The sequence below is a fragment of the Danaus plexippus genome, chromosome 17 (genome assembly GCF_018135715.1).
Source record: "Danaus plexippus chromosome 17, MEX_DaPlex, whole genome shotgun sequence".
NCBI classification, from domain to species: Eukaryota; Metazoa; Arthropoda; class Insecta; order Lepidoptera; family Nymphalidae; genus Danaus; species Danaus plexippus.
This window is the reverse complement of record NC_083548.1, coordinates 9004400-9027267: the sequence shown is the minus strand read 5'-3', so window position 1 is coordinate 9027267 and position 22868 is coordinate 9004400. Positions and strand designations below refer to the sequence as shown.

Genomic DNA, 22868 nt, shown 5'->3' with positions numbered 1-22868 from the left:
ACCCCTGAATAGGGATATGGAAAATGAAACTACAGCCAGTGCGAAAACGTCGCTTTTTATATTTTAGTCCCGTTCCTGAAAGTTTTGGTTTTGATTGATACTTTAAATTAATTTTGTGCTCAGTTTTCATAATACGACTGACATTTGATTGATTGTATTATATACTTTGTGCCGCAGACCGCAGGTTGATGTAAAAATATATTTTTTGTACTGCTTGTATCCCATTATTATTCCTCTTTCTGTTAAATTAAAGTTTAAATTATTAAAAATTTTAAAATATTTATTCGAATATTTCTCCCGAGTTTTCTTTTAAAGGCCGAATATCCGAGAATAACTTTCATATATTGTAACATGTCTTTTAGAACAGATCGTTTTATTTGTGGTTCTCCCAATAACTGTAATGTTATTGTTTGAGATATTGTATTTTTTTTGTTTTCGTATTTAGTATTCAGATGAAACTATTTTTTTTTAGCTCTGATTCATTTTATTATATTTATTGCACATTTTTTTTATTCTATTCCGATGATCGAATTTGCTGTAAAATAATTGAAGTTTTGGGTGAAATGTAAAATAAAAAAGCGAATCCTATCCGTGTAATAATCTTTTTAATAGTGTTTTCTTAAAAAACATCCAATTATTAGTGCTCACTATATATCACTCATATAGCAAAATGCTTCAATATCTTTAAATCACTCCGCACTTTTCCGTAGGTACGTCGTCCTCATCTGGGAAAAACCAGATCAAATTAAAAAAAATGGTAGCGATCCAAACAGCCACAGTAATATATACACTTATAACACTACTTATTACCCATTTTATATATATATATATATATATATATATATATATATATATATATATATATATATATATATATTGTAGGAATATGAGAGGGTAGGAGAGACTCAAACGACATATAAGCAGTTGTCAGAGGACATCAGGGCTCTTTTTCGTTCGTAACGCGCGTTGGTGTGATAGTTTAGTCGTTAGTAGATTTTAGAAGTGTGTTTAAATCTCTCGATTGTGTTATATTCGGATTTCATTTAACGATTAGTTTAAATCAAGATAGTTGAAAGTTATTAATTTAGAATTGTTTTTATTTTTGTGTAAATTTAATAAATTTGCGGTGGAATTGTATCGAATGTTATTTTTTAAAAAGTCAATTCTTACTTTGTTTCTAAGAATATATATATATAATACAATAAATATTATTTATTATAACACTGACATTTTTCTATTGTTTGAAATCAAAACTTTAATTCTCTATAGAATCCGGTATATTCCATGTGCAATAATGTTTTAGACAGATCGTCGGAGGCCCAAGTGTCCCTTTTTCATGGACGTCATAAATCTTTCCCCTCCATGACGTCTTCCTTAACTCTTTCAACCGGGATAGCGTTCTTGAATAATCACAAAAGTTACTTCAATTGGAAACCTTCGTGTTACTTCACTTTATTAATTCAATTTATTTGTGTTGTTTAAATGTTTACTGTCAATGTTTATTTTAAAAGTTAATTTATTATGTTCATATGTATGTATACGCAATAATATCTGTATGTTAGCTTGAAGTTTTCAGAACACCAATCTCGGGAATTGTGATAAACGGACGAGATTCACAAATCTTCACGTTTATATTTCGTGCCTTTCATGTCATATTCATGATCCATATAAAACGCATATAAATAAACTCCACTGTCTCTCTCCGACTTATCATTTTTCTCTAATCCCAGATCTTTCATTTCATTTCAACCTTAAAGTATCTTCTGTTACCGAAAATTAATAGTCCATTATAATAATGAAAAACATCAGATTTAAGTAATAAGTAAGTATTAGTGAAAGTCTCCCGAGTTTAAGATGATTCGTGACATTTATTGATGGTTTCTTACTGGCAATCAATATTAACATTCCTAAAGTATCTGTATATGATGTAAACAGCCTTTTTTAGCATACATTTATAGAGCATTTCAATAATTATGCAATGATAATACTGAAATATGCTTTTGTATAGAACCTGTATAATAGGGGACGTTGGGGCGAGCAGGACGCATCATTGTGAGGAATATTTATCAACACGGCATGTCTTCCCCGTCTCACTCGTCTACCTGGTTCGCTGGCTCGTTTGATTTGCATTTTTAATTAAGGAACGTTCTGAAGTAACAGGAATGAAGCCTTCGCAAACCCAGTATGAAAGGACATTGTTATTTGAATAGGTTTATATTTCGTATAAAATTTTCGTTTAAGTCCTTTACAATCTAAATAAATAGTTGAAATATTATAAATCATCACCACCTCGAAACGAACGAGCTCCAAAGAGAACATGTATTGATCTATCAAAGTACGATTAAATTAGAATTTCCTGAAAAAAAAAATCCTATTATTAAAAAAAACAAGATGACAAATTCTAAAAATATCAAATCGGCCGCTAAATAAGTTTTCTGCCTTATTTTGTTTCGTTTGGAAGTAATCTTATATGTATGATTTGAAAGCCTACGCCTTGGTGTTGTTCATCGCCGCGGTTAGCCGACGCTTGTTTGGATAATTCAAGTTTAACGCAGCGGCTTTAATTATATCCGGAGTACGCGCGCTGCATACCGAGTGACACGATACGTGACGACTTATAATCATTTTACAACTTAACAAGGCTCCACTCGGCGGGAGATACTTCATAGCGTTAGCCGTCATTACAGTGTCATCCTACCCTCAAAAGCGGAAAAAAAAACGAATATTGTCATCAAAATATTTTCTCATTTTAATGAAAAATGCTTCAAATAAACCTTTTGTAGAGTTTATTTACACATTGTGTTCATATGTTAATCATTATAGTAAGTGCCTGATTCATATACAGATCTTTATTGGAATAGGGAGCAAGAGGTCATACGTCACTCAATACTGAACATAAAATATAATAACACGGGTGAATTATGTTTTGTGTTGAGTCATTTACAACACAGAGAGGTACCGAGGACAACGTACATTTGATGGAGATAGCGATTATCTTAAATATGATTCATACACATTATCTTTATCTAGCTCTGAAAGAGCAAGAAGAAAAATATTCCTTATATATTGTGTTTTAAATCAGCTTGTGTTGTTTGACTCGAAGTGTCCCTTCACTATCGTCAGTTCGATGAAGCTCTGTCTATTCTGCCACTTCTGTCATCACACCGGTGTGACTAGAACATTATCTGTGCGCATTCTGTAAGTAAACGTCCATACCTCGTTATTAATCGATAGCTAAGTGAGCTGGTGGACGCGTCATGGATACTTTTATTTAATAAAATGAAGACTTACAATTCATTAATATGCATATGCATATAAAAGTGTGCATACAGCATGTTATTGTTTCACATTTATATGGGATTTGTGTAATATATATTGCGCTGCGCTGACTCTAGTTGCATTTTAATTTTTTCAATATAAAATAGGAAATTGTAATATGTATTAAACTTAATGCGTTATAAACTAGACTCGGTTCATGTCTTAAAATAGATTCTCAGATCTGAACTCATATTCCCGACTGGTTTTCGCCTTGAATTGACTTATCAATTATTTTATTAACATATTAATTCCAAGTTGTTACATTTCCGTGCCATTCAATTCCATCTACTACATTAAATTCCGATTTATTCAGAATCACTCTCACGTAATCAAATTGAGTGGTCAGACATGTTTGTCTAGTCGCGAGTTTGTATTGAAATATATTTGTATGACGCTTTTCATGATGCTACCGTCCGACGAGTTACCGAAACGTTTTGCATGCATGTTATACGTTTACAGATATTTTTGTTTCCTTTTACATTTATTAACAACGTTTCCTTTTAAAATAATATTATTGGTCGTTGTATAGAGCATATACATATTTATAGTAATAATTTATTATATTATTAAATGATCTAAATGTCTTCTAGAATATTCTATGCCTTCGTCTCGTATAAGTGAAGGTTAGTTTTCACGGCCCAAACAACGGTTCATAATGACACATCTCCCCTACTATGAATATTAATTTCGTTTCATGCTCGTGTCACCTTTGAATATAAATCCTGTTTTAATATCATTATATTAAGATTTCCATCAAGATCCGACCGCGTATAATCAGATCTCCTGCCCTTAAACAGGCGGCTCGCTTGTTATATACCCAATAAAACGATGGCCAAAATTATAAGATATATAAAGAAGGAAAAATTTCAGCAAAAAAAAAGAGAATTACGTTATGTCTGTTGATGCGGACTTTTTATTTTATTTCCATAACAATTAAAACAACACGCGTATTCATTATCGACCGTGCTGTTTGTTCATTACCTTGTAAAACAAATATGAAAATATGAGGACTGGAATTATTTTATGTATATAAAATTACGTGATTTTGTCCCGAGTAAACATTTGAGGTCAATTGTCATGTGTAACAATTATAGAATCCCTTTCAAAGTTAAATATTACACAGCAAATAAACTTCAGAACTTTGAAATTTTGAACATAAAAAAACTAACCCACCTAATAATTTTATCACAATTTGTTGATACACTTATTATGAGATATGATTTTCTGATTTAAGCAATTCGTCTTAAACATCATCGGTATCCCGAGTTCATTACAAACTGATTATGTTTCAAAATTTACTCCGCGGTTGTATTGGTTCCTATCTCCACGTGTATGACGTACGCAGTTCATTTGTTACAGATTTATAACTATGATGGACACTGCGGGTATAAAAACAATTTTAATAATTAAAAATTACAATGTCTAAGAGTCTGCTCATGTACACTAAATAATAATGCTAAATTATATATAGGAATTCAAATTAAATAATGTAGAATACGTAATCTTTCGAATCATTAAATAGAGCGAGATCAGTAAGTGCAACTTATGAATTTTCAAAGCAACTCGACTTGTTATTACATGTGTTTAATGATAAAAAAACATGATTATATGCATCGCGAAATCAGCGAGACGAATTGATAAGTTAGAACTCATGTCATATCTATCAATGAATATAGCTATTAAACCCAATCACTTATGTTACATCTTTAACTAACCAAACACAAAACCATTACAAACTTTTGTACCATTGAAATGTCAAGGGAAAATGATGACACTCTCTATTATACCTTAATGGTAGAAAATGTTACGTTTATATTAATGATTAATTTAAAAATGGATAAACTGTTTATGTTTTTCACATGAAAAACCTGGTTTGACATTGAAGATAAAAAATGAAGTACAGTATTCGTTGATGACGAATCGTAAAAATAAGTTTTTAAATGTGACTTGAATCTCAACTTAAAGAAAAGTACTTAGGTCCATGTGTGTATATATCTAAGTTTTATATGAAGACAGATTATATTTGAAAGTTACGTACGATGTACAAATCTTCCAAAGTCTACTTTTCAATATCAATTAAATTCTGAGTGAGTGAAAAGTTAATCTGTAAGGAAGCAATAATTTTAACAATACAAATATAGCTTAGACTTTATTAGGCAACTTCAAAATGATGTTTTGAAATGTCAATAAGAAGTACTTACTTTTCGCGATACTTAAAAGTTACTAACTCTCGTGGAACTTGTTAAAGAGTTTCAAGGAAGTGACAGCGACATTTTGATTTATAGCTGAAAGTTCACAGAAATGTAACCTTTATTGTTTTGTTGCAGATTGAGTTTTTTAGAAAAGCTGCAGATTGATTAGATATATATATAATATTATAAAAAAAATATGAATCAAAGAGAATTATTTCAATTTACAATAAATAATACAGCTAGAGTGCTTTGTTTTGAGTAGCCAATAAAAAAGGGCTCGAAACCAGCTCAGAATATACGGGTCGTCGACCTGAACCCGTCCCAAACAAACGGAAAATCTAATATTCATAAACGTTTCCGTTGTCACCTTTGAAATTATTGCACTTATTGCTATCGCAACAAGGCCGGATATCCAACGTCCGCCAAATGGCATCTCGCTCCTATTACCAGGGCAGGAAAGTTCACAACGTTCACCGCTGTTTCAAACGATCGTTTAATACCTCACACCTATTACCAAAGCAATAGGGATGAAAGTTGCCGCGTAATATCTGTTGGTAAACTGAGCTTGAGTTTGGAACATGTGACGGAGCAGAATGTACAAGTTTGTGGAAGTTATCGGGATAAATATGTCCAAGCTATAACAGTATAATTGTAAACTAAGAATCTCTAAATTGCTCATACGGGGTTGGATAGTATAGGATTATAGGGGGAAGGTGAGTTCGAGTGGGAAAATGGACGTACATTTGGGTATAAATGATGCAAAATTTAAAACAGTCATGGACTCGAAGTACACACGTACCCAATAATGAAGTTATAAGGCTTGAACAGCTGCGCTTTATTTGTTTCCTCGTAGCCCTGTCGTGGGAATTAAAATTCAATACAGAGTAAAAGCAAACATCTGCTAAAATGTATAAAAGTCAACGTGGAGTGAATGTTGGCCGTTAATATTATACAAGCCGCAGACCAAATTGGCTGGACCTTGAACGGGTGGAGTGTCACTGACGGCGGTTTTGTAATAAGCTATGCTCTTGTGGATGCAACCAAAGCAATAATCCCTTCTCATTAAATGCATCTCTATTCAGTCGGATCAACCTCAACATATGCAATCAACAACTTCTAAGCCATGGCGCAATTGGCTCTGCAAAATTAATTTCTGTAACTGCTGTCACCGGTTAACCGTCGTGTTGGTCTGTTTCTTCTCTGACTTTGAGTTTCAGTTTTCTGTTTTCGCAATGTATTTTTTAATCCTTTTATCGCTGCATGTACGAACCCGCCAGATCTCCCCCGTTGTAATTAGATCGTACATGGTTTTGCTTTATATGCGCGCCGCTACGTTGTATGGGTTCATTGTTCGACTTGTATCTTCCGCAAGCATCTCTGTGTTTTATAACTTTACAAATATTTCAATTATTCTAAAGTATTTGTCGGTTACGATTACTTTAAATATAAATCAATATAATTTCTAGTGTTGAAACACGATCTGTTTCTTATATTATTTGTTTGGCGAAGCATTACGAATCTTAAATTAATTATTTCATCCTCGAGTTAATAAACGTATTTATTTTGATAACGTATATTAATGACTGACCTCAGTATTATTCTCTTGTAATATTGTAGCCGCTTTTCTCTGAGAGCTCATTTAATTTTGGTCTCTTCCCTGTAACACCCTGAGCAGGCACTAACACGTTTTATACGAGATTGCAACTTTGGATTACTTTTTAATAACAATATTTTATCGGTCCTATCTTTTTTGCATCGGTTTAAATCGTTACGGTAAAATATCGTTATTGGTTAAAGGAGTTATGACGGTATTGTAACTGGGTACACATTATTAATATAAGAAGTAAATTATTTACTAAACGTGGGTTATCGTAAAGTAATCGAGAGTATTATGTTTTACGCTCATTGGTCGAATTCTTTGATTGGTGAGTTGAGATTATTTTTGCAATAGCCTTTGAAAGCACTGGATCAGGAAAAAAGTTTGCAAAAACATTAGTACCTAATTTTGTATTTTCGTGATGATGTGATTATTTACTAGATAGAAAAAGATGTCACACTTAGTGTTATTACTGAGGTTTCGAAAATATTTTTCCATGCATGAAGGCCTTAAATAATTATAAATTGAAATGAAACTAAAACTTTTCGGATAACTACGCGAAATTTGGACTATAATGATGGATACGTATGAAAAACAATACAAAATCCCCGAGGATATTTGTGCTTCGGCCTCCAGACCAGACATATTTATGTATTCGCGAATCTTAAAGCGCGTTGTGATGATAGAGCTTACGGTTCCTTGGGAAACCAACATCCCCAAAGACCATACCATCAAGGTCAACAAATATTACGAGCTCACAAACGAACTCACTCGAAATAGGTTCGTCGTGGATTTATACGCGGTAGAAGTGGGAGCGAGAGGTATAACGGCTAAATCTCTCTACAACCTGCTAAAAGACTTGGGCCTGTCCAGAACTCACATCAATTCGTTCTTGGAACGTACTTCGAAGGCAGCCCTAGTAGGTTCTTTTCAAATATGGTTAGGTAGGGAGAGGAGCTTGGACAGTGGAGGTGAGCGTTTAACGCGCGTTAGTTAGGGGCCCCTTAAACCTACACCTGGGTTGCAAGTCCCAGGCACTGTTGAAGCTCCACTCCCTGCAACGCAATGGACCCGGCACCCGCACGGTGAATCCATTGAATGCTAAGAGGTTTCGTCTGTTTCAGTTACTTTGCAACAACCGTGATCACGGGCAGACGAGATGTACATCTTTTTTAGTTTTTAAAATAACAAAATACGCATAGCAATCCGAAAATATTGGTTTCATTTAAATGAATGCTCGCTAAAGTCTTAGATCTCATTAATTATAAACTGTTTTCAAAGTTCTTTAAGTTAACATAGTAATTCAGAAATTAACAAGCAAAACTATGCAAAATGGCCCTGCTTTGCTTAACTTAACTTAACAGGGAGGTTTGTTAGTGGCCAAAATCGTAGACTAAGAAACTGGGATGTAGGTAGATGTAGATTTTATTACACGTCGAATAGGTTATAGTTTGAACTATTTACTGTGTTCTGGAATTTCTAACTTCTTGAAATTTTAATACATGCCATCATAGTTTGTCAACTCTGAATATAAAAATGACAGTTTTTTACTTTTGTACGAAACATAAATTAGAAAAAGGAAACATTTAGAACGAATGACGTCACCAAAAAAATATCCTTTTTATGAAGAAATCGGTTATCTTGATTCACATTAAGAGGGATAAACGTTATTTATTCTTCCATAAAATACAGATTGAAAACTTATGTATTATTAAAAAGAAAAGTCTTGTTGAAATAAGCATAGAATTCTTAATAAAAAAATATTAAAAATAGCCAAATATGGTGTCATTCAAAATATAACCAATATTTTGCGCAATTTTATTAGGTAATGTTTTTTCAACTTTATTCTACACTCTCACTATTGTAAAGTCGAGGACTGTGAGTAATATCACACTTATTGCTTCGCACGACTGAGGACGCAGACCGGCTTTTCTTTTCTTTGTGTAAATGTTTTATCCGCATTCCTATCTTCTTCTCTCCTATTTTTATCACCATTCCTATTGTTTGTGAAGGGCGCGTGTAATATTTTATTTGTAAAACTGATATGAAATAGTGTACTGTACTGTATATAACCGGTCAGGATTATCATGTCTCCGTGATCACGACGTCCGTTTTCTGTGAAACGCTTTATTCCAGCCCCGTAATATATCAAGCTGTTATGTTTAATATATCTGCCTTTCGTAAACTAACTAAGATATACCGAAATATAAATCCACCCTCCGTCATGTCCTTTTATTTCCCCTCCGGCCCTCTCAAGCCTCCTCAAAGGCAACAATACGCCCGAAGTTAAACTTTTTGCATCAGTCATTAAAGTTTAATTTATGTCCAAGCCCATGTTCCGACAATAATATTTTCTAGTCCGTACACCCTCTCTTGAAGAGGAAGCGACATTATTATTTTAGTTTTCGTATTTTTTTTATGTGCTTCAAAAATTCAGTGACATTAATGAAAGAAATATGATTTTTCAAATCCGGTGAAGCATCTAACAAGCCAATATATAACTACGGTGCATTTATTAATTACGTAGAGATAAAAGTACTGGAAAGTGGAGCTCCGAGTACTGTTGAGTGGATGGGGCGGAGTCCCTCGAGTATGTCGATACCAAACAGAACCACTCGGAAAATATTATAAAATATTTTATATTTGTTATTGAAATTAAAAAAGCCGTTTTCCGCATATCTGTTATTAAACATTGAGATGTTAAATTTTTTATGTAGATTGTGTTTAATGTTTTAGAAGTCATTTACGGAAACCCTATAACATTTCTATCGGTTCTCGATACAATGTACTTTCGAGTAGTACTTGAGAAGATATACAGTCTACTTGAGCTGATCGCCTCATCTCCCAAGATGCTACATCAAAGTAATAGCGCACTAACGCCCAGAGACCGCTGTTAATTGAGGTGAAGGAAACCACCGCTTCGAGTCCTTTGTTTATTGCTTCAAAATTGGTCCCAAGACCTGCAAAGTCTTTGATATTTATTTTAACTCACATATATTTCATTTCTTAACTTAGGTGCTATTTCTATTGTAATCTATAATAGTATTACATACATCAAAAGCTTACATAACAATGCAGGCACAGTTATCCGTAACCTTAACTGGCCGTGGCTTAGCAACAAACTCACGCCAGCCGCCCTGACGTGATACTGTCTCTGGTTGCGCAATTCTCCATGATGTACAACCGGCTGAAACTAGGCGGAAAATGATATCATGCTTGATGGTGTTCCTGTAATAAGATGTATACCGCATTCCGTACGCAAATAAAAGACTACTACTTCTTGTTGTATGGAACGTGACCTGTTATAGTCATAGGAATGGAGGCCAAATAGCAAATTAATGTGTTAATCCAGGTTCTTTATGGATATTCAGAAAATATTTTTCCGTGACGACAATATTGTACTTGTTTGTATATTTTCGATTTGTTGTCTATCGACTCTGATATTTCATAACGGTACAGGCTTCTGTGAATAGATGGGGTATCGATAGAAACTTGAAGCTGTAAATCTCTGTCGAGCTGTCGCGGCAGTTAGTGATAATAGTTGTTTTAAAACGTACTGGACGCCACTTCGACTTTCTGTTTTATCACTCAAAAAGGCTTTCGAGTCGTTCGAGTTTCGCAGCGCTAGATATTTCATTGACGCTGTAATCAGTTCAAATATAGAGGCTATAATGAATGTTTAGTTGTTTGTGAACTTTAATATATATTGTTTTACGTAATGATGTCGGTGTGGTGAAAAATTATATAAAACAATATTTTGGAAAATGTTGAAATTTCTATTTTTTAATACTGATACGTACGTTTGATTAGTTTTCATTCTCGCTAATTAAGGTGATATGTCTTTAATGTGAAATAAAGTTGTTTGTTAATTTTATTCTCATTATGACTTTTTTTGCACGATAACAATTATGTTATTTAGCTTCAATTTATCTTATTAAACGTTTATTGAGCCTATTTTGACTTGTTTTATATTTTAAGTACGTTAACCTTTCTGGTATCTGGCAGCTATTGTACGAACAACTATTTAAACTATGAATGTCATTATAACGTTTTTAATTTTCGCGTTCCACACGCACATGAACATGTCCCCGTTTTTAAAACTAACCCACTTAATATATATATTAAGGCTTGTTTAAGACTATTAATGTGAGTGTGACAGTTAAAGTCCTCTTTTTAATCATATAATTAATATTGAATAACCAATAAACAGATCTACTTTATTCAATTTGATCTGATACACAAAGGAAAATTTAAAGTAGACTTCGCGGCTGACAACATTACCGATGGGCCAGGAGGCCAAAACCTGGCATTCCTCATTAAGACCCTCTACAATATTAAACGACGTAAAACTTAAGAGGTCTCACTCCTCATTAAATAGTTTTGCCAACATTGATCAAATATTTAATTCAGAAACACCGTACCTTGTTTTATTTTAACCGTGAGTTACCCGAGCTTTATTTATAATTTATATTTTTTCAAGATCAAGGTAGCGGAAACTTTGAGAAATCGTTAATTGAGTTATCGTTGAGAAGTTTGAAACTATTTTTTTTTCATATTTTGATAAATTATTAACTTGCTATTTTGCATCTACACCTAAAATCTTTTGTGACATTTTAATTATATAGATATCCATTAAACTCGGATCAGCTTCATCGATTGAACGGTTAAAAAGTTAAACTCTTAAGTTGGCTGTGCACGGGTTGGTTGAAAAAGGATTTCAGAAACAGACATACTTACCTTTAATTAAATAATTAATTCCTCTTTTTATATAAAAAAATTGGATCGGAAAAATCTTTATAATTTATAAGATTAAAATATTATTATTGTATTGCATAAGATTTTTTTTGTTGTATTTTATCCTGAGAATTCAGTATGAGTTTTAAGTATTTGTATGAAAAAAAAAAAGTGGCATCGGATACAGAAAATGATATCTAAACTATTAATTTAAGCCTCAACGTACTAGAAATACACAAACGTAGTGATATATAAATTTTAATTAATGGTAGTAATATAATCAATCAATCAAATCAAATTATTGCAGCTCACTGTCGTGCATAGGCCTCCTACGAAGGTAATCGGAGGAGGTTATTGCCTTCGTCACCACGCTAGGGAACGGTGTTGGTAATCTCTGTCTGATAGCTACTGCCCGTCATCAGGATTGTTTTTTTCTGGAAACAAGTCTTAATCAATTGTATTGTGGTAGACATTAATGTGTCGAAGATACTAAAGGGGAAAACTAAATTTCTTTTTCTTAATTTCGCATGGTGATATAATATTGAATTGCTTCTCCTGTTAAGAACTGACTCCATGTCATCACATGACCAATTAACAGTTATGTAACTTATCAAGAATTTGGAATCCCAAAAGGTTTTAGGCCCGCAACTCGTTTTGCTTGTCACGTTGTACAAGAATTCTCGCTTCCTTCACGTGTTCAATTACGCATTCGTCTCGAATACTTTGCAGGTTTCAGCGGCTGCTGTTACGATACGGTTATGATATCATTACGATATGATTCTTTGCTATGTTATTTTTTTTTATCCCAAATTGTATACTGTTTTAGTGATTTCTTTGAAAAATATAAAATTTTTCGAATAACTAATCGCCAATATTACTCCTATCAAGATTCCAGTGGTGGTGACCTTAGTGCAAGAGCAGATCGGTCTGAATTTTAGTTTTCATTGGTTCTTGTTAGCATTTTAGTTTTAGAATTATAGTTAGGTGGTAGAGCCTAGCTGTAGTAAGTCCGTATCTCGTTCTAGGACTGGCTTGACCGGAGAGCACCACCCTGTCACACGTCACACTAAGTCGACGTGAAGGAACGTTTTGTCCTGTGAAAGAAAGAACTGGTTGCCCTTTCTTTCCTTTCCCAGAATCTGGTTTTAGTACCTACGAAAACTAAAAATAAGGTCTGATAGGGATAAATATTAAGTGTTCACATTCAATGGGGGCTTTTATAACATTAGAGGACTAAACTCGAACCTAAGCCAAACTCAAAACCGGCTAGCGGGCCATGGTATGCACCTCCATTAATTGACATATTTATAATACTGGGTAAAATTTTATAATGTCGAGAACGTTTTCTGGTTAATTCTACCTGCTTAATTGGTGGTAGGCTCTTTTTGCTGTTGTTTTACTGAGATTTGAACATAATGTATCCCGTCACTACAATGATATAGTATATATGCAAATTTTGCAAAGTCAAAAAAATTATCATTAAAATTATAAAACATTGAGGACATTTAATATTTCGTGTAAATTTTTATTGTAAGATGTTTATGTCTTAACAATATATACCAAAATGTTGTTTTTTATTGTAAAAGTATATATTTATTTATCTTTATTTATCTTGATTACATGAGACCCTGTGTCGCAGATTAACTGAGGTTTAAATGTTTAATCAAAACGAAACTTCAAAGAGGTTTTCCAGTAGTTACAAAGACTTACCAATACACATCAGTTCATTGTCTAGTCCCAAAAAAAACTCAACAAAGCATTCAATTCCTTTATTGTACAGAAAGTTTTCCATGAAATGTAATTTATAGTGACCGTCAAGGTGTGTTGTTGAAACGGGTCCGGACGTTCTAATTATGGCAAGCGTTTACAATGAAATTTAATTCTTGTTTACTTGAACATAGAGTGCAGTATTGTTTTGATTTGAAATGTAATGATGGCTGCCTGTGGAGGTTTCAGCGGAGTACTGAACAAACATCTTGAACACGGGTCCGTAGACGTCGAATGTAAATAATAAACAATACAAGAGCATGTTTTAAGTTGGGAAGTGTTCGTAAAGTTTTGTTTTCTTCAAGATTTCCTTAACACCTTTTTCTCTAAGATTAAAATAAAATTTGTGAAGTAATTTCTGTCTTGCGATGTTGTGGTTTATTTTATTTTCTGAGACGTTTTCCAACACTATTTATTACAATGTTTAGAGAGCGATTGAAGACATCTAAGATTTTCGCAACTACACATTTAAATGAAACAGTGATTTTCGGCTGTATTTATCAAACGTATGTAATAAATATATAAATTTCTTTCATATGCTAGTTGTATAAATGAAAAGCCAAAACACAATGAGACAATATTCCCTGTACAGCATTCCTCTGTTGAGGGAAGAATTTGAGACATTTTTACGGATCCGAAACAAAATATATTTATATCGTGTGTCCTTGGCGGAGACGCTTCAAAGTTTAGTTTCGATATTTCCAACGCATACGATAATTTTCTCTGCTTAATATACTTAAAAGTAAAGTTTATATAAAGTATGATACACAGATCATTACTCGACATCGCTGGAATAGTTTAAATAAAGCCTCTTTTTAATTAACGTTCAATATATCTCTATAATAATTTTGCTGCACTAGCAAACGTCCATTGTTCGATATAAGAGAAGTTACGATGAAATGGCTTATTACACTATTGTTCACGCTCACGGGATCTTGTAACAAAAGTCCTAGGGAAGAAATTCCCCGTCGCCACTGGACGTTCTTAGCAAATGAGTAGCGCCTTGAGGTTGTAACTTTTTTTTTCTATGTCAAAATTTTAATCAGCTATAGAATTGTACTTAATATTTTTCCTCTCAATATTATAATTGTTAGTTAGGTTTCAGGCAATACCTTTTAATATTAATAATCAATTAGTGCTGAAATCACGCGTGTTTGACTTGTCCTTGTCATGGCCGGGTATCGATCCCGCAACCGTAGGTTATTATACCGACACACGCACCCTCCATTGAAACACTAATGATTTATGGCAACCAGAAAAAACTATTGTTGCCCAAAATATTTCTATAAATCACGCTTTCCCACGTTTAAACGACGTTAACTTACTTTACTTTAAATACAGTTTGTTAGAATATTGTTCTAATAGCTTTGATTACCATCAGACTCATTAAGAAAATAGTATGTAATATTCTTAAATATATATAATAAAATTCATCAAAAAAAATATTTTGTTTTGTAAAAAAATAATTTGTTTTGTATTTAATAATTAATCATAGGAAGTGGAAAGCGCTGACTTGCCTAATGATATTGTCCTTAATTGGTAGCATAATGCCTTGTAAGCCAATCGATAGATTGAATCTTAATTGCATAATACTGGAAATGTATCAAAACAAGCAGAGACAGGTCGTTTCATATATTATAAATGTATTTAGGTCTGATATAATGTTAGTTCCAGAAAATTCTTGAAATAATTCCTCATACATTTAACGCAATTGCAGAATCTCTCTACTTTTTAATAAATGATTAAGAAGATGTTAATTTCTTCTTTCGTTCAAAACTATTTAGAGGCTTAGGACAATCTACTTTTAATTTAAAATTTCAGTTATTTCAGCTCATTTTTTTGTTATAATATTAATGTTAGAATTAAAATGACAACACCTGCTATCGACGTTGGAGCCAGAATTGCAGTTGGATTAGGAAAAAATTCAATGATATAAAGTGAAGAATTGACATTTTATTTGACTCTACATAGTAAATATTGCAACTTCATATAATTGACAGATGAATGAAGTAAATTGTCGTTTAATATATCACGCGGATTTGACATACCGTACGAACCTATTCCGCTAAGTGGTTTCCCTAATGTGTCCTGTGTGAGCTCACAGTTTATCACAAAGCGCGCCATCAGACGACTACCACTCACCACCTGCCACATACCACTCACTTACCACTTAACAATAACAGTAACTCATGCCTTCGTTATCACACAATGAAGTGACATTTTCTATTTAATAAAAAAAAATCTTTTGTTTTAAACATGTCCAAGTTTGTCTATTCTTTTATTTATTTTTCACCTTCGAAACTTTTAGTTATTATTTTATTTCCTCGAGTCAGTTACAGTTATATGTGACGGATAAATTTAATTTTACTTATGATTATTAATTACTATGATTGAGAGTCTGGTTTGTGTCACCTGTGATGTTATCCCGGAACTCATTGTAATGATCGCTGTCTGAAGCATATGAAAGTGTGTGACAGATTACAGGCTTTGACACTAACATACAACTGTTACAGCGAAGGTTTAAAGTTCACTAGATTCGAATGTTATTTGTAGACGAATGTTTTATAATTATTATGATTCGTTTTTCATATTGTTGTTTAACATTAAATAAGATAAGTCACCATAAATACGGAATGGACTGTATAAATATTTTTTTTTATCTGTAAAAATAAAATTAAACGTAGCGTAAACCTGGAGAGCTATTTTCGCAGGCCTCAGAATATATTAACATAATGAGTTGAGGTATTTAGAGACGAGTCCACAAATAGAACCTTAAATTAACGTGAGGTGGTACCAACTTAAACTGTGGCATTATTATAATTAAATTATATTTTTTATTCTATTTATTGTTTGATTATACTTCTGTATTACCACTTTATAACGGTAACACTCACCTACTTTTTTTCATGCTATCTCATACAATTTAAGAACCATAAAGATTATAACAAAATTACGAAATTTTAATCAAACTTTCTTTTCCAATATTGAGGGTTTCGGTATGAGATTAAAGGCATTTAAATATTGTTCAAGTACATAAGATACTTGTTACGTCATAAACGGATCACATGCCAGTTGTTAAACAGAGGAGTAATCGCCAAAAGATAAGGCTCACTTCAAACATTTATTACGCTCCACTGAACCGACGCTTCAGTTTCGTTAACCGGGTACTTGCTACATTAACTGTTGTTATTACGATTTTGCAAAATTAAAAAACACATAGAAGAATATGTAGAAAGTGCCCAATAAAACGTTAAGTGAATTGTATCGGGAGTTTCACAATCACAATCTCCCACATCGCCGTCGAGAGATAACTTCGATTAGATTAACATCCGATACATCGAGCTTCGTCATAGCGACAGTCGCGCTATTGAAACGAAACATGGGAATATACGAAAACATATTTTGAAACTATTTTAGTTTCGGTATTACTATTTGTTTTGTTATAAAAAATATTTCTCTTTTGTGTATACTCTTATCGTCTGTCGTATATTATTGTTATTTAAATGCCTTTGTTGATTTTCATACTGCCATAACCGTTCAATAATCAATTTTTTTTAACTAATTTGATTTTTCACTAGGAATCGAATATTGGAAAACGTGATTAATTTTTAACCTACTTAATTATACATGCTAAGGTTTATGAGGACGTAAAGAATTTTGTTGCTCTTTTACGGAGAAACACCTTTACAGATTTTGATGAAACAACCGTAATATAGTTCAGACATAAGCTATAATAAACGACAGAGGTGGCTGACAGTAGATTACCATTTTAATTATTTTTTTACACTATTTTTACTTATTTCTCGCTAAGAAAAATTTTGAAGTCAACTTGGACGAAGTGGCTGACAAAGACTAATTTTTTATTACACTAACTGTGTGTTATTGTGAAGTTTAGTTTTGAATACGTTGTACATACGCGTACATACGTGTACGTCTCTCGGTTGAAGCGACTGAAGTATAATTGATACGTCTCTTGTTACAGATGGTCGGAAGCTCGCGTGCTGTCGAAGAATGGATGTAAACAGCTTATGGTGAGTCCACACATCCAGTTCGTGTGGGAGTTGATGTAGTCTTACTGAATAAGTTACTCGAACACTCCGTACTCGTATATTAAATGAAAACTCTCAGTACTTTCTGTTGACTTCAATGATATTTTCCTTGTCCTCGTATATTTTTCTGATATCGTTTATTAAAAAAAATTGCGTTATAATTGACGTTCCAAGTGCTTTTTGCGTCTGCCGAAGGCTGAAGGTTCGGTAACTGGTTGATAACCAAAAAAAAATTCATTTTGATCATATTCCCCTCCTTTTCTAATGGGTTTCATCCTACTTTAATTTTTTTGGTTTCAAAAATTATCGGCCCTGGTCTAAAAGTTTTACTGAAATTTTCCTTGTATCTTGCGTCCGCCGCGCCCGTGCACCATTTAACCCTACCCTCATTGTGCACGATTCAACTGAACCCCGAGCGTGTTACGCCATTGTCCCCTCCCTTGCTCAACAAATTGATGGCTCCCGTCTTCCTGAAAAGATTACGAATTGATGCGATGCGCTTACGGTATCGGCTTCTGTGGTTATTCGACAGGGTTTTTTGAGATATCGCACAACGTTGAAGTAGAAATACCTTAACTACCTCGAACATTATTATGAAGAAAAACTGCTCACTTTGAGCTGTCGCTGCCGTATTTAATAAAATTTATTATTAACATGCATAAATCATTTGATATATTTTTAACACCGATGCCGATGTATTCAAACTCTTAATAATATCAGATATAACTGAATTCTTCTCTCCAGACACCACTCAGTCTATAAAGCGCCGAAAGTGAATTTGCTTGCCAATTTATTTATATCTCTCTGTGTGTTTCCTAATCATTTTTTTATGTATAAAATCAGTTTATGTAATTCTGCCTTTTTGAACGTATATTTATCTGAGTCTTATTTAGTACGCACCTTCGTTTATACTTAAACCAGCATATATTCTGAATACCAATCAAATGACGGAAGTAATTTTAACATGATAAGCCTTTGCTAAATATAAATCTACATAATGTAAGGATCCGGTTGAACAGCCGACATCCGAAGATGCGTCAACATAAAGAAACAATTCAAATGACGGAGTTATCGATTAAGTATTAGGTTTCGGAGCTGACGCAATGCCGGGAGAATTATGACGGGGGAGCCGCGCACTGTGAAGGGCTTTACTCTGAAATTGGAACTGTTCTTAGAATAGTATTTAATACTGATTTACGGTATTTATGTATTATGTCCATTATCAGCAGATGATTCTCTATATTCCGAAATCTCAATACAGTTCGTTTCCACTACTATAGGCGAGTGTAGAGTTATTATTGATAAAATCCAGTTTATATAATTTTTTATTTATTCTTTCAAACTAAATAAAATTGTTGGATATTTTATTAAGAACCTTCTTACACTAGAAGAGCCAATAAAAAGGGGAAGATGTGTGCTAATGTAAATTCACCGAGATATAAATCATACATTTAGGGCTCAACAACATACATTAGGACTAAATAAATTCACATTGAAATCTCTGAACTAGAAAAGCGTGTATTGATTGCCGTATTAGAATTCAGAGAGCGCGCCCCAACTGGCGATGATAGCTGGTGCGAGGAACTGTTATATATTCCACAGCAGTTGCCCCTAATAGAATATTATTTGTCTTTCATACACAAAATTATCCAACGACATCACTCACCCAGCAAACTTTTATGATCTCTGCGAAATTTGCTTCCGGATCGACTTTTAAAACGCTTCTTCATGCAACTAACTCAATTCAATACATTGCTATTCTGAATTCAATTTCGTTTTGTAAACATGGTCCGACAAACCCGACACCTGCTCGGAGTTCTGACCCTCGAGGGTTTTGAGTTTTAGCCATTTACAACAGAGCGCGTTTAACTAACAAAGCTTAAATTTATTCTACCCGCACCCTCACCCCCACCCTCCCCACTTAACAAACACGTGCAGGTGCAACGGACAGAAGATTCCTATGTCATTACACAGACATTTAAAAGTCACTGAATCTTTATAAACCCCCGTTCCGGCAGATACCCTTAACCCCCGTTCCACCAGATACCCTTCCACTTAAATACTATTTGTTATATTGATTCTATAAAACTATCTTCCTTCCTTCCTGCTAAGATTTTAGATTTGTTTTATAAAACGTTTCATTCTATTTAAACCAAACGAATTAATGCTTTTTGAAATTCTTTTCACGTGACCACTCTTATCTTTTCACCACTGGGACTTAAACTGGAACCTGAATGATACTATACATATATCTTCAGTATAAAATCAAAAATTTTTTGAGGTGAATGACCTTTTAAGGAAGGATAGTTCATATAAAAAGATAATTTCCCCAGAAAGTATGTAGATTTCCCTCTTAATCTGAAATCCGTTATCGTGATCGGGTGCAATAATTCATTCGAGACGTTTATTCGACATCCGGCACCGAATCAAATATAAAAATATTATATCTCACGGCCCCTACCTGCTCCGAATGGGATTTTTGGATTCCAGTCGATTTCGATTCAGCGCCCCGTTACATTTATTTACGGTCTCAAAGAAAAAAGGTTCCGAATGAGGCTTTACGAGGGAGCCATGGCAACGAGGCGCGCACCGGTCCACTGGTCGAGACTAATGGTAGGTAATTTTTTTTTGTTTTAGTACGGCTCGTAATTATTAAAGGATTTTCCATCCCTTTAAAACCTCTGGTGTTGAAGAGAAGTTTGCTTTTATATCTGAATTTCAAGGAAGGATATAATATATTTTATATAACTTAGCGTTTCGATTTTTTTTATAATTTATTACTGTTAACTACAAAATACACATAAAAAAATAACTTGACCGGATTCCTCTTTTTACTAATGTTGAATAATGAGAACGTAGTTATTTGTTATATTCTATAAAGTATAAAAATATAATATTTGATTTAATGTGTTAATCTAGCGTTGCTTGTCCCATTTGAAAATTCTTTTATTGGTAGATTATCCAGCAAGACGATTTACTACGACACAGAATCCGGCGGAAGAAGACTAAAAAAAATACTGTTCTAAAGGTGGAAAACTATTCCTTCCTATTAGAAATCTTCCGTTACGGCGCCGTGTAAAACATCACTAACTTGCCTTATAAAGTTTCAAACTTACTGATAACAGTGTGATGAATATAAAACACTTCCTTGATGTACGAACGCTTCACATTATGCGAGCGGAGTCGCTATCAATAGTTAGTAAAGTTAGGCCGCGGACAAATTAAATATCTTTTGTATTCGTTTCCCAGGGAGCCTCGCGGTGTAAACCGTTCGTAGCTCAGTTAGTGTCGGGGAGCCACAAGGGAGTGGCCTGACTCGTAAACATAATGTTCTGACGTCGAGATTTACACTATATTTCATAATTTTTAGCTGAATTTAAGGAAAACAAACATTTTAGTGTTGTTTATCATAGTTCTTACTTTTTAATATATAAGATGTTCAGTAATTTCAGCTCTATATTTAATGCTATTTTTATACATGACCTTTTTATTTTTATGTTTTGGGAAATCGAAAATAAGTATGAAAAATGTTACTTCTACCCCCCTTTATTATAAGAACGGCATCTTTATTATACCCACGTAGAATATCAATACATAAATTTTTTACTTATCCATTGCAATTTAATTTGTGTATCTGTTTATATTTTCATAGTAAATTTTGTCTGTCAAAGTGTTTGAGACGATGGTAAAATTTTCTAAAAATCAGCGACGTTCTTTCGAAAAACATTTTTAAATTAATCTTGTACTGATATGCAAATAATATACATATATAATATTTTACTATCTCATATGTACACAGAATATTTATTCGTATATTGAATATTTATATAAAATAAGGAGATTTACTGAATATAATAAGCTTATTTAAATAAACTCATAAAATATAATTGCAATCTCTCCGGGTGATCCACGATAACGGAGATTTATTAATCCACGAACTGAAACCTTGTGCTTTCAAAAATAAAGGTTAAAATTTATATATTTTTTTTATCTCAACCAAACCCTTGACACCGATACAAACACTCGAGTGGAGGGCCTCATCACAAATGCGATATATTTTTAGTTGCTACTGGGAAAGATTTATAAATTAAGTTCTAAATCTATATATATAAAAATGAATTGCTGTTCGTTAGTCTCGCTAAAACTCGAAAACGGCTGAACGGATTTATCTTATCTTGGTCTTGAATTATTCGTGGAGGTCTAGGGAAGGTTTAAAAGGTGAGAATAATTCGAATAATTGCCGGGAAAATCCTCAAAACAGCATTTTTCTATTTCTCATACAAACGTTTTCTAAATAAAATGCATAGTCAATTTGTAGTTTATTACCGCTGCATAAAGTTCAAACACGCCTGCGCGTTGGAGGATCTAATATCGCGTTCTGAAACTCAACAAAAGTGAAAGTGAATCGCGAACGCGATAAAATTGCGTAGTCTCAAAAAACATAGTACGTAAATAGTGGTCGACTTCGAGAAACTCAATTTTAGCTAACTTCAGTTGTTAATCTGTCAGATATTTTTTTCAATAAGATATATAGAAATCAAAAGATAAATCTTAAGTTTTGTCACAAATTAAATTATAAATCTTAAGTTAAATTTCTTATCGCAATCATAATATTTGACATTAGATTTGACAACCAACTAATATGTCAATCCATCCTGTCGCATTTCAAAGCACGGAAAAAAGTATTATTACGATATTATATCTATCTTTGTGGCTACGTGCGCGAGAACTTTCTTTACTTTGGTGATCCTTTGTGATAGTGACATTCCAAGTAATGTGCTCTTTTTTGTGATAGTGACACTTTACTGCTAAATGAGCGGCAAAATTTCTCACTTTGATTAATTACAATTTACGATGCCGAGGAGAAGACGACCTGACTTAGGTCGTCGTTGTCAATCAAATGTGCGAAGAGCTACCTCACGTGCTAACCGCACTGATGACCAGAGACAAACAGATCAAGAAAATAGTCGTATTGCTATGTCAGAATTGCGTTCTTTAGTGAGTGACAATGTAGGAGATAGGCTTAGAATGCAACGAGTTCGTGCACATCAAACACAACAACAGCAAGCTAGACATAATGAAATTGAGCGAATGCGCAGACGCAGTGCTCCTGTGATTCTTGAACGAGCTGCATTCCACTATGATTCGGCAATAGATTATTGTGCCGACAAATCGGTAACAATTGGGGAAATGAAAACAATTTGTAAATAT

The 22868-nt window shown here is 33.4% G+C and overlaps 1 protein-coding gene across 5 annotated transcripts in view; it reads left to right on the top strand.

Annotated features, from left to right (window-relative positions):
* The window catches only part of LOC116771229 (stress-activated protein kinase JNK), a 69487-nt gene that overhangs the window by 32278 nt on the left and 14341 nt on the right, over positions 1-22868 (top strand). For all 5 annotated transcript variants that reach the window (XM_061523169.1, XM_032663027.2, XM_061523167.1 and 2 more), the window contains one exon: positions 17591-17639. The gene's annotated coding sequence lies outside the window, so the exon portion shown is untranslated. The remainder of the gene's footprint in view (positions 1-17590; positions 17640-22868) is intronic.